We start from the raw sequence: 19,033 nt of genomic DNA, 5'->3' as shown, positions 1-19,033 counted from the left end.
TTACAACAACATGCTATCAATGAAAATCTATCAATGTCTAACCATATGCTCTCTATTAAATTCAATAGTAATTGTATTTTGTAAATGGAGTATTGATCAAGTTCATCAACTTAATTAATCCAGCATTTGTGACTGTATAATTATAATTTCTATTAAAGAAACACACCATGTAAAAACATGTAAATATATTATATATTTTTTATATATATATATATATATATATATATATATATATATAAACCTAATTTTAAATTATTGCATGTACATTTCTATTTTACACAAACATACTATATTTAATCTATTTATATCAAAGCTTAATTCAGGTAACTCAAATTAGAATGTATATTACTATGTGGCCATTTAAGCATCTTTTGTTTTGCAATTAGGCAATGGAGATGAGAATAGATATAGGTGTACCCAATTGAAATAAAATGATTATTAAGTAAACTATCATACTGCATTTTTGAACAATTGTAAGAATGCAGAACTGAATTTGTACTCTAAAGATTCATATGATGATTCTCTTACAAATTTACTGATAGCATTCACTGGTAAATATGGCATATCTGCCCATGCTGAGGCAAGAAAGGAATTTTCTGAAGACAAGGGGCACATGTGAAAACTTTTGTTTCATCCAGTTACTTCATATTACTTGAAGCCGCTCCATGGAACACAGTCACAGTAATTTCAACAATTCAACAGCTGTCATCTATCTAGTGGTTGAGGAGAGCATATTTGCAATTATTATTTGAGTTTCAAGGTAACATAAAATGATTAATGACATTTGGGAATGATGGTGAAAAAGTCTTCAATAAACTCAAAGGTTACAAAAACTTGTTTTAGTGCACATGGTTTTTTAATGAATAATGCCTTATTAGGCATTATTTTTTGGGTCTCCTCCATGATAACTAAAAAAAATTTACTAGTTATCTAAATTCCAGCACCTGGTGAAGCCCCTATGCTGCCTTTACCCCCTCTCCTGATGTCATGGAAGCTGCGTGAGGTTGAATCAATGGCTTCCCATAGATATGCCATTGGTTGGACCATTAACTGGCTAAGAGCATATGCACACACTCTCAGCAAGCAAGGGGAGGGAGGAAGTGGTGAAAGAGTGGAATCAGGGAGGGAGGAGGAAAAAAACTGAGCTGAATGGGGGTGTGGGAGGGCTGCAGAAAAGAGCGGAGGGAAGGGAAATCAATGAGTCCTAACATTACTCGGATCTAATAGCCAACAGCTAACTCAGTGAAAGCTTAGTTAATGGTGCAAGTGTAAAAAAACAAAAAAAACAAAAAAGTGAAATGCATTTTTTTTACACTTGCACTATTTAATGTGCACTATTATGATTGCTATTATATCACTATGGTAGCCCTCTTTTGGTCTATAAAACCAAAAGAAGTGTACAAGTGCTTAAGAATCAAATAAAAGCTACGTGTCCACTGCTATAGCTGCACTCCCCCAAAGTGAGACACAATAATAAAAAAAATACCAGAAAAATGTAGCGCTCCTAAACTGAAGTGGATGTAAATTCTTCAAATGATATTCTAAAAATAACAACATAAATATATACAGTGCAGACTATCTGATAAAACAACATAAAGTATAGGGGATATCACATGTTCCAGAGAACTTAAATGTACCAGAGCCCTATCAACCCTAGATACCACTTGGATACCTTGTCATGGGAGTTATCCCTCTCGAGTGGAGCACTTCCAACCCCAAGCCAAGGGTGATAGGGCTTTGGTACATTTTAGCTCTCTCCCAGATATCCCAATTCCTTTAAAGCGTGCTATGTTTTTCTGGTATCTCTTTTGGTCTATCTATATTAATGAGGAAACCCAGCATCTCCATAGGTCACAAGGACCTACATTTTTCTCTTGGTACTGAGGTACTAAGGGAGGGACAAGGACTACCCTGCTACCCATTTTCCTCATCCACCTATGGCTTCTAACAGTGTTCTCATTGACAATTATATCAATTAAGTAGTTTGAGGTACTTTGATCATGATACGTCCATGATCATGATAGGTCCATGACCATGAGAGTCCCCACCATGGACCTTAATTTAACATTGTTGGAAAGCTTTCCAAATGATTTCATTTTTCTAAATACAATTTTAAAATCATTACATTATGAGAAATATTTTACATTTATAATATTTTGACAGTGTTTGATATATAGTGTTTTTTATGTTTTTTTTATATTTTAATATTTTGAAAAAATATATTTTAAAAGTTTATCAAAAAATATTACCCTATTTGGCTAGCATAGCCAACAATATTAAATCAAGGCCTTGGATGTTTAATATTTAGGGATATATAGTTTTAATATGTAAATATTCTTCTTACTTTGTTTATAATTTTTTTCAGAAAACAGTGATACATACACTGATTATCCACACCATTAAAAGCACCTGCCTAATATTGTGGAGGTCCCCCTCATGCTGCCAAACCAGCTCTGATGCGTCAAGACTCCACAAGACCTCTGAACATATCCTGTGGTATCTGGTACCAAGCCAATAGAAACAGAATGTCCTGCAAGTAGCGAGGTGGGGCCCTCCATGGATCAGATTTGTTGTTCCAGTAAATCCCATAGATGTAATTCGATTGAAATCTGGCAAATTTGGAGTCCAGTGAAACACCTTGAACTCTTTGACATGATCCTCAAACCATACCTGTACAATGTTAGCAGTTTGACTGGTTGTGTTATTAAGGAACACCGTTGCCAAGACCCATGTTTCCCAGCATAACATTGCTCAGAGCATAACACTACCTCTGCTGGTCTGCCTTATTCCCATAGTGAATCCTAAGGCCATCTCTTCCCCCACGTAAATGACACACATGCACCTGGCCATCCACCTTATCGCAAAGAAAACGTGATTCATCATACCAATCATTTTCTATTGCTCCATGGTTCATGGCCCACTTCTGATGCTCACATACTCATTGAAGGTCCTTTTATTGCTGGGCAGGGGTCATCATGGGTACACTGATTAGTCTGCTGCTACATAGCCTATATGCAGCACATTGTGACACACTGTGTGTTCTGACACCTTTCTAACATGGCCAGCATTAAGTTTTTCAACAAATTGAGCTACAATAGCTTTTCTGTGTGATCAGATTAGGCAAGCTTGCCTTTGCTCCCCACATCAATGAGCCTTGGGATACCACGACCATCCTTACCCTACTTTTGGTAGATACTAACCACTGCATACTGGGAACACCCTACACAACTTGCTGTTTTGTAGATGCTCTGACCCAGTCATCTAGACATCACTATTTGGCTCTTGTCAAAGTCACTTGCTTGCTCATTGTTCCTAATTTCAATACATAAAATGTGACTGTTCACTTGCTGCCTAATATATCCCACCCGTTGACAGGTGCCATTGTAATGACATAATTAGCGGTTTTAATGTTGTGGATAATCAATGTACACACTTGACTAAAAGGTTTTATTTGGCGTTGTACTTTCCTGTATTTTTTCTGTGTTATGTTGCTAATGCTATCCAACTGACACTAGGTACAGAATTGTTGTCATCCCAGGTGACTTGTGTGTACATTTTAGTTCTTTTAAACTGGCCCTGGTGGTTTGAGTACTGCAATACTTTGTTTATTCATATGATCAATAGCTGTTGGGGGACTTGATGAGGGCTTTTGTAACTTGTACTGCCGGATATACAATAAGCACAAGATTTGTCAGCAATCACATTGACATGACTGCTCAAATATATTCACGTGTTCACACATGAACACACAATGACACTCCATACAAATCCATCCATAATATCATTATTACTACTATACGTTAAAAATATGCTTATTTTGAGTTTATAATTGTTCAGTCTGTTAAGTTATTTTTACTGAAACTGAATAAAATATGTATAGTTTCCTGAACTTCCTTAATACCCAAAAAGCACTAAACCACCATTTACCCAAATGCCTTCATAGGGGAGTACTTATTAATTGCAATATCTGGTTTCGATTGGCTGCTGACATCATGCTCTTTAAGTGCCATTTTCCATGTTCTCATGTTTATAAGATGTGTAGTATTTTAACCATTGAAAACTCTCAGCTTAAAAATAGAATATTGAGCAAAATCTACATTCTTTCCTAAGTGAATGCATTTCAGTGAGATCTAAAAGTGGTTATTACAGCTAAACTTACCATAACTTGGTTAGAGTAAAGTAATATTCATCTACTGAGAACACTGTTTGAAATACACTTTCATAATTGGCATTACAACAATGCTTAATGGTATTCATGTTATCATTCTTAAAATGGTGGAATGCTGAGTTAACCCTATCATATCTCCAACCCTGGACTTTGAACAAGTTCTGTGACTGGAAATTAACACCAACAGGACTAATGGCATCACCATCGAGATTCTAAACAGTATTGGATAATTTGAAAAGCTTATAACAGGCATAGGCAACCTTCGGCACCCCAGGTGTTTTGGACTACACCTCCCATGATGCTTTGCCAGCATTAAGGGTGTAAGAGCATTATGGGGAATGTAGTCCACAACATCTGGAGTGCCGAAGGTTGCCTATCCCTGGCTTATAATATCAAGGCTTAAACTGGTGAAGCAGCTCTGTGAATAACTGCTTTGAAATGTATTTTTTGTGCATGTTTTAAATGCTGCAGACTTGCTGTCTGCAGGGCCAGGTTTACATGGAAAGAACCAGTAGGCACAATATACTAAGCCTCCTCCCCCTCTCAATTGCTTGTACATGGCGTGTTTTCTTTTTTTCTTTTAAAGAACAATTAAACATAATGTTAAGGTAAAGGTTTTCTCAGGGTTTAGGCTTTGAGTGTTTTTATGTGAGACAGACAAATCAAAGGGTTTGTTTAGGTTTTGGGAGGGGCTACATTTACAGTAAGGGGAAAGAGGTATTTAGGGCATGTGGAGATTAAAGTGTTATTAGTTAAGTACGCATCCTCCTCTGCATTTCTGTCAGCATTCCTATTGTTGATACCAGAGATGCAGGGGCTGTTATACAATGTGCATCACTCAATGATGTCCCTGCAACTTCTGCAAGCCATTTCCTGTGTGAAATGCTGTTAATTGTCAGATGGCAAGTGCTCCCTTGTACTTCCTGTCCAGCATCACACCCAGACCCTGGAAGAACTGATCAGCACTGAGTATTGCATTCTCTGTAACTGTTCGTGCAGTTTTGCTATCAAACATAGGAGGCTTACTGGATTACATAGGATACTTATCTCTCCCTATCAGCCCACTTGAGCCAGATAAATAAACATTAAAAGTGCTGAAAAAAAGACACCATACACAGGACAGGCACATGTCGTTTTTGATATTATTTTTGGTTACAATTTTAAAATTATTTAATATTTTGCAAGCATATTTTAATATTTTGATATAGTGAAATATTTTTTTGATTATATCTTTTTTTAATATTATTATTTAAAAAAAGCATATTTTAAAAGTTTAGTTAAAAATATAAAATCATTTGAAAAGCTTACCTAAAAATATTAAATCAAAGCCTTAATCGGATATACATTGGAGATAAAGATACCCATTACATTCTGTCTCACCATTCTCATTTCATTGTGTTATGTTATTGAGGCACCCAACTTCATATTCCTAAAATTACAATTCAGTATAAAATCTATTTTCGGAGTTCTATTCAAAGACTTTCCATACCTCCAAAATGTAATGCAGCACATGACCTATCTTTTTTAACTAAGCTTAAAAACGTATACTAATCTCACATTTTATATGCTTGTTGGTTATATTATTCATATCCTTTATGTGTCTTGGGATGTCATCTCATCACTATGCAGGCCTACATTTAAATAGTACTGTAAACAGAACTGAACACAAAACAAGCCCACTGTAGAATAAGTGAAAGTCCTACAATATGAACTGGATAAGCCCTAGCACTTCAAAAGTGATTTGAGATGTATTGAAGGAGTCTGGCAAATAATATTCACATTATACAACTGATGATTTACATGTTATGGTACTATGACTAAACACTGCAGATGCAGAACTTATAGTTTATATATTTATAGTGAAGAACTGTTTCCTGTGAGGTGTATTTTCTTTTACATTTATATACTTCCCTTGTTTGTTCTTTCATAACCCATTAATGTCATTAGGGCATTTTATGCCATCCTACATAAAGTGTGTGTCACGTCCTTCTCGTCTCCATAAAGCGTGGCTGCATCTGATTGCTGCTGTCACGCTGTTAGAAAATTAAATTACTTACCTGAGGCAAGTCAGCTTGCCATCCAGCACCCTTGTGGAGCGATCCACGGCTGCTACGGCATTATAATGAATGCCAGCTGCTGTGGTCCCACAAAGCATTATAGCACCACCTCTGTCCTCAACAAAGATGGTGCCGACGTGTGTGTAACGTCACACAAATGACGTGCATGCACGTTTTGGGGTCAAAGGCAATGTACAACCAATCATAACCTTAGGAGGGTTATTTAAACTCAAAATAGCATTTGGTCAGTGCCCTTTCGTGGTTTCCACTAGTTGGTTGTCAGAGAATGCATTCTTGTTCTAGTTATTTTTCGTATTTGACTTTGGCTTGTATTTTGACTTTCCCTTATTCTGGTATCCTTGACCTTTGGCTTGCTTCCTCATTGTTTCTCTTTCTGTGTCCCTGACCATTCTTATTTAGGTTAAGTCTGACCATTCTAATGCCTGGTATACGTTGTCCTTGTTCATTGTGTGTTCTATTATATGTTACATAGTTGCGTGTTGGGTCATATAGTAATCGTGACATTGGGCTTTAAAGACTGTTGGGCGGCATAGAATGCCCTGTATATTAACTCCCTGCTCACACCATGGAGTCCCAGGTAGCCATGGATACATGTTCGCCTCTGTCAGCTCGGGTTTTTAGTGCCCAACACTTTTTGATTAGCTGAACAACTCTTCAAATAGGCATTTAAATGCTTATAAGTGGACCGCAGTGTGAACAGGTTTAAATCGCTGCTCACACCAGGAAACGTAGCCATCAGTAGATACCTGGATCCCCCCTCTAGTTGATGCTGTTTTTAGTCGCCCCCGAGTGACAGGTGAGCTGCAAGCAGAGTTTAGAGTGAGATCAGCATGCAGTTCTTTCAATTGGGATTTAAATTTTAGTGGACAGCAGTGTAGTGTTAGCAAGGTTAAATCCCTGCTCACACCAGGAAACCTAGGTATCAATAGATACTTGAGGCTCATTTTTAGTGACCCCACACTTTTTGATGAGCTGCATGCAGTGCTGAAAGACAGCCCTTTAAATTCATAGAGAACATGTAGCCCTTTAAATTCATAGAGAACACTGCAGCTGAGCCATCAAGCTCAGTCACAGTGATTATTTCACTGGGTATAGTGATTGGGAGACACCCTGGGTCTCCCTTCATACCCCAATAACTTTTTTTTTTAATTTTTATTTTTGCATGGATTAACAGACAAAATTAATTTGACATGTCTTAAGCATATACATGAATAGACAGTAGGCATAAAAAGTCTTGAAAAATTCACTTTTTTGTAGGAAAGAAGAATAAGTGTCAGGAAAATAGCTCTATCTAGGTTATGCAGAGAATGATACAAGCAGCAAGAAAGAACTGTATAAGATTGCAAAGCATGGAAAACACTGGATTAGTTTTATCTATGACATGTGCACCACAAAGGTATAGTAAATAAAAATAATAGTGAAAGCAGTGCATTTATTGTGCATAGCATAGTTGTGGGTAAGACAGCCAAGTCACAGGCAGGACCAGCAGGCCAGTTAGTCTATGCCCATCAAGGGACAGATCCAGCCTCTGTCAACCTCATCTATCCCAACAGTGCTCCTCCAGCTATCCCAATCATTTATACTGGCAGGCCTTAACTTCTTCAGGGTACGTCCTGACTCTTAGCTAGGTTTTTGTCGGCTGGCCACAAGTAATGTACAGCTGGCAATATGGGTAGAAGGCATCCGGAACAGGTAGGCTTTGTCGGGAGTGAACTGACACATGTGCCCTGTGCCAGTGTGATTTGTAGTGATGGTGTATAGACATCCACTGCATTGGTTTCTCATGCCATCTCTGCCTCTGCTTCTTTCTTGGAACATAAGGAGGACACCCATCCAAGCAATGCTGGCCCAATAGGACTGACCTGTAGGTCCACGACATGGGCTACAGATGCCCCAAACCTTGCCCTGAAGGATGCACAAATGCTGTCAAATTTCATGAGAAGTGAGTCAATGACTGTGGGTGACCATGGAAAATGGCTCCTGACTGTAGGCACAAACAGGGTGGCCTCTCCAGAAATTGCTTTCTCCCACTCTTGCCCTATGAGGCATGGATTGTCAAGGATTCCTTCTAGGACAGTCCACCACAGGTTCTATAAACCCCAGTGGGCAGTGGGATATCCCCCACCAGTCTAGGGGTGTGTAACAGGGCAGCTAGTTTCTGCGTCAAGTTGCGGGTTCAGCTGGGTGAGATCAGTTGCGTCTCCACTCCGATGGTTTAGCAGTCTCTATAGGCCTCAAAATTAGGCAGGATCACTGCTTGGCAAGAAGTCCCAGATCGCTCGGAATAAGATGCACGAGTTGGTAAGGTCTGTATTCCACCAACTTAGAACCCTCCAGCATCCATTGAAGTAGCTTTAAATGCATGAATTGAGCTTGGTTAAGTAAGAGCTACAGAGGGACACATCCAACAATCAAGGCCCCACCCCCAATAACATTTTGATCAGTGCTGGTCTTTCAATTGGATTAGGTTTCAGATTGGGGTTTGGGTTAGGATTAGACCCAGCAATTCCTCTGCTGAAATCCATAAAGGAATTCATCTGCTGGCATCAACAGAGAGAATCCGTCTGACACTATTTATAGGCATAGACTTAAGGTTATAATTAGGGTTAGGTATAGAATTAGGTTATGGGTTAAGATTAAGGTGAGGTTAAATTTTAGATTTAGGTAGAGAAGAAAAACTCACAGGCACTCCAAATTCAAGCCGCAGGCAGTTTTATTGTAACAGAGTGTAACGCAACGTTTCGACCGTAAAAGTCTTTTTCAAGTTTGAAAAAGACCTTTACGGTCGAAACGTTGCGTTACACTCTGTTACAATAAAACTGCCTGCGGCTTGAATTTGGAGTGCCTGTGAGTTTTTCTTCTCTACCTATTATTCTGGGATTGCTGGTCCTGCTCTGGAGCACCCTTGGCTGTTGGGAATGAGTGCGGTTCTCACCATTTACTCTGCTTAAATTTTAGATTTAGGGCTAGATTCGGGACTAGGATTTGGATTAGAATTAGGGTTTGGTTAAGGATTAAGGATTTAGACAGGGATTATGAATATGATTGTTACTTTGTAAAGGTATACAAATGGGGTATTGTTATACTCAATAGATGAGGCTAAGTATAGTTATAATCATGTTATTACAGTGGGACACGAGATTTAAAAAAATAGCCAGAAAAAATATAAATTAATTGCATTAAAAATATAAATTAAAACCACAAACTTTGAAAAAAGAAATGGTGAAAAAACAGAACATCAATAAAGCTTAAAATATATCATGTGATAGTCCTTACTGTGTTCACTTTTGCAAATGAAGTCACTGAAATATGTGAATATATTCAGCTCTGTATTTTCACACAATATTGGCAAGGCTAAACAAAGGGGATCATTCTGTACTCAGGAGATATAGTTGGGCACAATTTAGTGATTTTAATTACAAAAGCACATATCAAGTTCGTAAAATATACCGCTAAATTGCAGTGTGCAAGAAAAAACATGAGAAAATAGAATAATACCATAAAACTTGAAAATGATGCTAAGATAACTGTATAATAAGGCTCAAAATATAATATATTACATACCCTGTGAGGTCTACTTTTACAAATAGTATGCATTTATGGGGTAAGTTTAACTGTCAAACTACTACAATGCCCCAAAAATGCAGAATAGGCCTATCAAATTCATCGACCAAAAGTCTAACTGTAAGAACTGAAATAGTCAGGTCTCTTATATGACACTTTAATGTCACACGATAGTACCAAAAGCAGTAGGGTTATTGGTTTATTCAGAGGAGTTTGCTGAGCATAATTTGGGGGGTTGATCACAGTGGCACATATCAGATTTGAAAAGTGTCTGGTTAAAATGTAATGTATATATAAAAAACTTTGACATGAACTGGTAAAAAAAAAAAATGGCAATGTATTATGGCATAATATACACCATATGAGATACCCTGAAGTTTACTTTTACAAATGGTTAGCCTTTGTGGGGTAATTTGAATAATAAAACTGCTATAATGCCTCATAAGCCCATCAAATCTGTCTCTCAAATTCTAACTGTAAAAATTAAAATGATCAGGTCCATTATATGACACTGAAGCTTCACAGAATAGTCACAAACGCATTGGGGGTATCGTACTCAGAAAACGTGTCTAAAATGTTCAGATGAATTTGTGTATTTTTTTGCTGTATGTATGTATTTATTTAAGCTATAGTTGGAAGTCTCCCATTAGACAAACAATTTAAGTCCCAAAACGTTAGCTTATTGAAGTGGTTATGGTGCAAATACCCTCTCCCTGCAGCCATTCTTTTTTTTTTTTTTAAATGTTAAATTTCAAAGGTTAATGCATGTTTTGCTGTTTGTAAGGCTGCCTTATTGGCAGCCAATATCTGTTTTATGCCACTCTTGTGTCTGATGTTAGCACACACAGCATGTATACCCCAGACAGACACAGTGGACAGACAGGCTGCAAATGGCTTGGTGAATTACACACGCACACAAATGCAGACATACACTTAATCACTCTGAACTCTAAAATACAAAAGTCTAAAATTTGTCTAAAAAAGCTAATTTGAATAAGTACAAATTCTACAACTCAGCTTTAGTTACAGTTTGACTATTATTATTGCCTGAATATAAATTACAAAATTGAATGTGTAGATGAAGTATGTTCAGAGATGGGTGTGTTAGTAAATTAAGATCAGGAAAAGGCAGAAATTGTATAATTGTTTTTCTTCAGTATACATTAAATCTGTGGCAAGAATTATTTAAATCATTGCTGCAAAATACTTGCAGAAATATCGTGATTGGATGACTCAAGACTCAAGAAGCTGCACAACTAAAGAAAATTAATATGAATAAAGAACCAGGTCCTGGTGGTATTCATCCACAAGTACCTAAGGAGCTAAGTGAAGAAATAAGCGAACCTCTGTTTTTAATTTTTCAAGATTTTTTTTTTTGGTTTCAACCCCTGTACTTTAATTAATACAGCCTTAAAATGTGAATTCCTTTATTCAAATCCATAAATCTTAATATAAAGCTATCCATAGCTATAAGAAGCTTTGGACTGGTAAAATGTCCTCAGGGCTTGTCTATGATAAAGGTTTTTGACAATACCCAGCATTAAGAAGGAAGTGCTATGCAAAAAGAGGTAGAATATATTGTCATTAAAGCCAAAGCAGGCACCTGCCTTTTGATGGCAGTTACCGAGCAGCAAGTATCTGCTCTGAAGATTCAGACCTCACAGGCAGCTGTGATCAGCCTTTGCTCTGATTTCACAGTTCCCTGTGCTGATACCAAGAGCCAGGATTTAACATCAGTACAGAGCTGTAGAGAGCTGTGCAGTCAGTGAACAGACTGATCCCAACAGCAAACCACTGTACACCAGGGATAAAGATCTATATAAAAATTAAATGTAGGTTTGTGTATATGAATATGAGTGTGCATGAATGTGTGAGAATATGTGCGTGCATGCACATGAATGTGAATGTATGTTTGAATATGCATGTGTGTGAGTTGATGAATTTGAGTGTGTGTATCAGAATGTGAATGTGTGTAAGTATGAATATTTGTGTATATGTGGATATCAGTATGGGCGTGTGTGCATCAATGTTTGTGAGTGTTATTGTGTATGTGAGTGCGAGCGTGTGTGCTTATGAATGTTTGTGTGCATGTATATGGATGTGAGCATTTGTCTATATGAATGTTCATTTGTGTATATGAATGTGAATACATGGGAGTATGTGTGTGCATATATAAATATGTATATGTGTTCGTGAAATTTATCTAACAAAATGGACATTGTAGAGAGACAATCTAATAAGAATAAGAATAATTTCACAGTTTGGAGGGGTTCCAAAATTAATTTTTCTGCCCTAGTGTCACATAACTTAGATACATCTCTGCATACAGATTAATAAGGCCATGGAACCTTGCTCAAACAAGTTCATAGTCTAAAATAGGGAGGTATATGAAAGGTAACTATGGAGTATATCTAAAAATGGTGGTAGACTGCCATGTGTAGTGTCCTCGGGAAATGTAAAATAATGTAGATGTACATTTTAAAGAAGAATTATATGAAACATACAGGAACTGCAGTTTAAATATAAATAGTGGGATCAGTGGTAGGATAAGCTGTGTGAAGTGAGGCAGTGGTAGGCTACTGATAGCAGTCGATATGTTAGTTAATAGCCTTCTTAAAGTCTTTGTAGGAAGTTAGTTTTTTTTAAAAATGCGATAAAGTGTGAATGGATGAGAAAAACCTGGGATCATGGTTGTGCAAGCAAACTTGGAGAAGAGATTAGCTTTTAGTCAGGATTTCAGGATTTCCTTAATAAATACATATATAATTCATCTTTATGATACATTATATATTCATAACCTACAGTGAACCTGTCGCGACTCTACTACATATATAGAACAGCCATATTTCACAGAGTAGATATGGTCAAATACTTTGATTCAAAATTATTCCAGAGTAGAATTATTGTATTGTTGGCTTGGCAGATTACAAGTCATTTAAGTTCACCAAACACAAAAAAGTTAGTGAGTAAAAATAGGACAGAAGGAAAACGTCAGGCTATAATAGCCAAACTGGCGAGGCAAGTAAGTTGGAGAATTTTTTGAAAACTTTGTTTTAGCCTAGATTTACAGATTTATAGTTTGCAGTTTAGCTATTCCAGTAAATGCCACAATAGAATATAGCCAGGATATCAATCTATATAATACTTTTTCCTTTAACGTTAAAGTTACTTTAAATTACAAAGAGGGGCTAGGTTCATATTTTTTTAATCTAATTTAATCTTCTTAAACCATTTTGTAGCAAGCATATCTATATTTTGTGAACTTTGCATGTTGATGTTAAATACTGGCTAGAGTGAAATATATGGGTTATGCTAAAATATAAGTTTTACTCCTCATTTCTTTAACAGCTGATAAATTGCAGTATTTTTTTAAAATACAATGATATAATCTAAGGGCTTTAACTATACCTTCAGCAATAAGATTCTGCAGAGCCTTTGCAAATGGTAATATGTAGAGAAAAACTATGGAAATATGAGTAATCCACTACCTATATAAGGGAAAGAAATATATTTGTTAAGCTAGGTGTTCCGTAGGCAATCAGAAATTTACGTCCTTCTTCTAAATATATATTTTTTTACCTTGTGCAACACTTATGTTAATGCATTTCGATTCCTATCTTCACCCATTACCTTCTAGGAGAATGACGCATCATAAGTGCCACTTCATCAGGGATGTAGAGTGGACAGGGGGACAGGACTATGTAAAATTAATGTGTATAACCTGTTTTTTAAGGAAATTTAAGTCTTTCAGTAAGGAAAGCTTTGAGAATTTAAGTGCTTTAAACATAGAAACATAGAAACATAGAAACATAGAATGTGACGGCAGATAAGAACCAGCCCATCTAGGCTGCCCAATTATCTAAATACTTTCAATAGTCTCTTGCCTTATCTTATAGTTATAATAGCCTTATGCCTATCCCACGCATGCTTAATCTCCTTTACTTTGTTAACCTCTACCACTTCAGCTGGAAGACTATTCCATGCATCCACTACCCTCTCAGTAAAGTAATACTTCCGGATATTATTTTGAAACCTTTGTCCCTCTAATTTAAGACCATGTCCTCTTGTTGTGGTAGTTTTTCTTCTTTTAAATATAGTCTCCTCCCTTACTGTGTTGATTCCCTTTATGTATTTAAATGTTTCTATCATATCCCCCCTGTCTCGTCTTTCCTCCAAGCTATACATGTTAAGATCCTTTAACCTTTCCTGGTAAGTTTTATCCTGCAATCCATGAACCAGTTTAGTAGCCCTGCTCTGAACTCTATCTAAGGTATCAATATCCTTCTGAAGAAACGGTCTCCAGTACTGCGTACAATACTCAAAGTGAGGTCTCACCAGTGTTCTGTACAATGGCATGAGCACTTCCCTCTTTCTACTGCTAATACCTCTCCCTATACAACCAAGCATTCTGCTAGCATTTCCTGCTGCTCTATTACATTGTCTGCCTACATTTAAGTCATCAGAAATAATCACTCCTAAATCCCTCTCCTCAAATGTTGAGGTTAGGACTCTATCAAATATTCTGTACTCTGCCCTTGGGTTTTTACGTCCAAGATGCATTATCTTGCACTTATCCACATTAAATGTCAGTTGCCACAACTCTGACCATTTTTCTAGTTAACTAAATCATTAGCCATTTGGCTTATCCCTCCTGGAACATCAGCCCTGTTACATATCTTATTATCATCGGCAAAAAGACATACCTTACCATCAAGACCTTCTGTAATATCACTAATAAAAATATTAAAGAGAATGGGTCCAAGTACAGATCCCTGAGGTACCCCACTGGTGACAAGCCCAAGCTTTGAATATACTCAATTGACTACAACCCTCTGTTGCCTGTCACTCAGCCACTGCCTCACCCATTCAACAATATTGGAATCCAAACTTAAAGATTGCAGTTTATTGATAAGCCTTCTATGTGCAACAGTGTCAAAAGCCTTACTGAAATCTAGGTAAGCAATGTCTATTGCACCACCCTGATCTATAATTTTAGTTACCCAATCAAAAAAAATCAATAAGATTAGTTTGGCATGATCTCCCTGAAGTAAACCCATGTTGTCTCTGATCTTGAAATCCATGTTTTTTTAGATGTTCAACAATCCTATCCTTTAACATGGTTTCCATCACTTTCCCCACTACTGAAGTAAGGCTTACTGGCCTATAGTTGCCCGACTCCTCCCTCCTCCCCTTTCTTGTGAATGGGCACAACATTCGCCAACTTCCAATCTTCTGGGACTACTCCTGTTATCAATTATTGGTTAAATAAATCTGTTAATGGTTTTGCTAGTACACCACTAAGCTCTTTTAATAGCTTTGGGTGTATTCCATCAGGTCCCATTGACTTATCTGTCTTTACTTTTGACAGTTGAAATAGAACCTCTTCCTCTGTAAACTCACGTGTAATAAATAACTAATTTATCCTTTTTCTTAGCTGAGGTCCCTCTCCTTCATTTTCATCTGTAAATACCGAACAAAAATATTCATTGAGGCAGTCAGCTAGACCTTTATCTTCTTCTACATACTTTCCTTCTTTTGTTTTTAATCTAACTAATCCTTGTTTTACTTTTCTTTTCTCCTTTAAAGTTCTAATGTATTGGTGCGGGGAGTGCATTTTATACAAATTACACTAAAATGAACACCACTTCACTACCAAAATTATGCATATGCAGTTGAAAATATATATCTCTATACCCCTACACAGTACATACATGATTGCAAATTAACTTAAAAATGTCCCTCTAGGCAATTTGTAGAATAGTGGCATCATGAATCATGGCTCTCCAACTATCTGCTTGAATGGAATGCACACTCTCTGTTAATGTTCAGATGTAGATCCTATTGGCACAAGCAGTGCTACAAATTGACTCTGTTTGTGGGGCTGAGGGGGGATTAAGACACAAGGGATGAGGGAATCAGATATATGAAGGGGAAGAGGGGGAATGGGATACATGGAGTGGCTGGGGGGAAGAAATAAGACACGTGGAGTGGCTGGGGGGAGGAAATGGGATACATGGTGGGGCTGGGTGAGGGAATGATACACATGAAGGAGCTTGGGTGAGGGAATTATACACATGGAGGGCTGGGGGAAGAGAAGGGAATGATACAAATTGATGGAGTCAATGATTAAAAGTGTTTTATTTTTGTCATTAACAAACATGCTACCTATTCATACTGACATAAAACATATATATTCATATTACTTTACAAAACACAAAACATTGCCCCTACCCCCATCCCATTTCTGTAGGTCTCTTTTTGTATGTCACTTAGCGGTGAACAGGTTAAAAGGGGAAAGGACTTTGAGAGAATTTCCTTTTGTTTTTTCATTTTCTTTTTGTTACAATGATAATTTACTTTGCATTTTTGATATAACTAGAACATAACTGTGCATGGATAAAAATAGAGAATTTAGCATTATGAAATATACAAAATTACATTTTCTTCACACATGTAACATATATCTTTTACTTACAAGTTATTTTTTACCAAAAAAACTGCTTTGAATTTATGTGAAACATGGGATGAAACGTAAGCTTTTAAGGACATGACAGCAATTGTTATATATAGAACGCTGTTCAGGGATAGTTAAAACATTTAACCCATACAAAATTGCACAGTTTTAGTATCTCGTTTATTCGTTCATCCTTTATAAAAAAAATAACGTGGATATTAAAATATAATCTATAGAGATTATACGGTATCCCTTATCTTGCAGTTTTTCAAACTGGGTTTTAAATCGGAATTTAGAAGCAAAAATACAAATTTGGAACAGGCAGTAGGTCACATATATAGAGAGATTAAAAATAATCACAGGTTAAATTGCAGCATATAATGGATATGTACAGTGTACCTATAATCCTCTATCTCTCATTTATGACTAGAATGTAGTATTATACTTGAGCCATAGAGGTTCCTGTCAAGTGACAGAGGAAGGCTGCATGCATATCAGTACAGTCTCTCTGCATTGTGCAGAGAAATTTATGAGAGTCCCTGTGAGATATAAAAAGGTCTATCCTGGAGTGGAGGGGAAGGAATATTTCCCGTTTACAAAGGTTTTGAAGGAAACGGGTTAATATTTATCCTATGGAAAATAAATCCTTTTTTTTTTTTTTTTTAAATAGCACTACATTTGTATTACTGCATGGAAAATACTGTGTTTATCAATGAACATGCAGAGTGTTTGTTTGACTGCACGTATTAATTAAAATGCTAATAAGCTTGTGTTGACAGGGGATTGTTCAGGACTCAAGCATTCATACTAATTAAAGCTTAATGTGAATTCCATGCATTGGTTGGTCAAACTAATAAACAGTATAGAGATTGTGAAACATATGCATTCTAACATTTTCATTCACAGATGTTTCAAATACCCTCTTACTAACTATTTCACTTAATGCTATAAATTTTTTATATGTTTGGTTAGATCTTACAAATAAAAATGTATCAAACATAGGATGTCCTTAATACAATAATGTTTTCTTAGGTCTTAGCATGTTTGTATGTTTTATATTTTTATATATTAAAGACATTTTAAATAAATGAGAACACACCAACACTCCCCCCTTTATAAAACTTTAGTAGACCATCATAAAAATTCTACATATTTTTCAGTTGTGCTGAAACAGTAAGGTATTTTTAGAACCAAACATCCATGATCTTGCTTTAAATTAATTTTGTCAAGTCAAAGTCCATTTATTGGTTTAACATAGGGACAGGTTTGGGGATCTATCAAAATGGTTTCATGTACTTAGCTATTAGGCAACAACACCACAGATAGTAATGGGAATTTGGTAAAACCAATAAATAAATAAGATATATCAGTGGTTCCCAAACCAGTCCTCATGGTCCACCAACAAACCAAGATTTATGTATTTCCCTGTTTTATTTCAATGGAGATACTAACACAACCTGGATTGTTGGTGGGTCTTGAGGACTGGTTTGGGAAACGCTGAGATATATGATAATTACAATATGTATACTAACCTTATATAAATATAGATTATTTTAGATACACCCAAATATTCTTATGTAGTTTAATTACATGTTTTGTCTTTGAATATATACTATAAATTCTGTATAGGAAAGAGCTAGATACCAAGGGCTCAACAGAATATTAGGAAATTGAGGGCAGACATTGAAAACACAAATAATAAAAATAATGGGAAATGCTATTAGCAAAAGAAGTATATCTGAAGGGGATAAGTCTAAATGATTGTGAAATATAGAGAGATCGGTTAAGGGAAAAAAAAACATGTTTAATAGTAATCCTTGCTCTCTCAAGTTGCTGAATTACTTTCACTCTCACAAGGGTTACTTCCTGCATTCCCCCCCAGACTCCAGAGATATAACACCAGAAACCAGTATCATATTAGTTGAAAACAGAATAGTGAAAAAACTGAATGTTCTGAGATTAAGAATTGTTCTGTGCAGTACATGTACTCTTCAGAGTGCAGTCTTTTGTGCACATATGTCATGCATATACTTGCATAGTCAAGTAGCCACCCAAGTGCTTGGTGCTATATCATCTTTGCGTGCATCAACTGAGTAGTAAGAACACAATATTGCTGCAAACTAGACTAATAGATTTCATTTTGAACTGCAATTCCTCCAAATTTTGGCCGATCAAGTGATTTTCCGAATTACCTAACTCCAAGACAAAATGTACTCGAATGATGAAAATATCAAAACGCAATGGCAAAGCATGTTCGGTTTGATCAGTGATTCTGAATCCACCCATGGTACAGACAAAAATAGATGTTTGATGGAAAAAGATGACTGATGGCAAGGAGGCAGTCACAATGGAAAAAACAAGCAAATTGTGCAGCAATGGCACTTGATGTCGGGAATTAAATCCGTGCTTTCATATCTGCATCCTATACAAAGTATTGGATTCAGAGAATTCTAAATGCAATTATTTTAAACTGAATAGGGAGGATGCACATTCGTAAAGTATTGATTACTTGCTTTTATGCAAGCGTATTATAATTTTACGTGCTATTTGCCCACTGATTGAGCTAGTGGTCGGTGGGTGGCTGCTCTAATTAAAGGAACACTATAGCGTTAGGAATACAAATATGACTAGGGCCTTGTTCCGTGGCAAATAAATGGTTAATTAACCATTTATTTGCTTATCTTAATCCAGCGCCCTTGGCACTAGTGACCTCTCCTCCTCCATCGACATCAGCTCTTGAGTGGACCCGAATGCGCATGCAAAGCATTA

The 19,033-nt window shown here is 36.6% G+C and overlaps 1 protein-coding gene across 8 annotated transcripts in view; it reads right to left on the bottom strand.

Annotated features, from left to right (window-relative positions):
• MYT1L (myelin transcription factor 1 like) overlaps positions 1–19,033 on the bottom strand; it is a 451,096-nt gene that overhangs the window by 93,348 nt on the left and 338,715 nt on the right. The window lies entirely within an intron of this gene.

This window comes from Pelobates fuscus, chromosome 2 (genome assembly GCF_036172605.1).
Source record: "Pelobates fuscus isolate aPelFus1 chromosome 2, aPelFus1.pri, whole genome shotgun sequence".
NCBI lineage: Eukaryota > Metazoa > Chordata > Amphibia > Anura > Pelobatidae > Pelobates > Pelobates fuscus.
The sequence above is the reverse complement of the archived record's forward strand: the minus strand, read 5'-3'. Positions and strand labels throughout refer to the sequence as shown.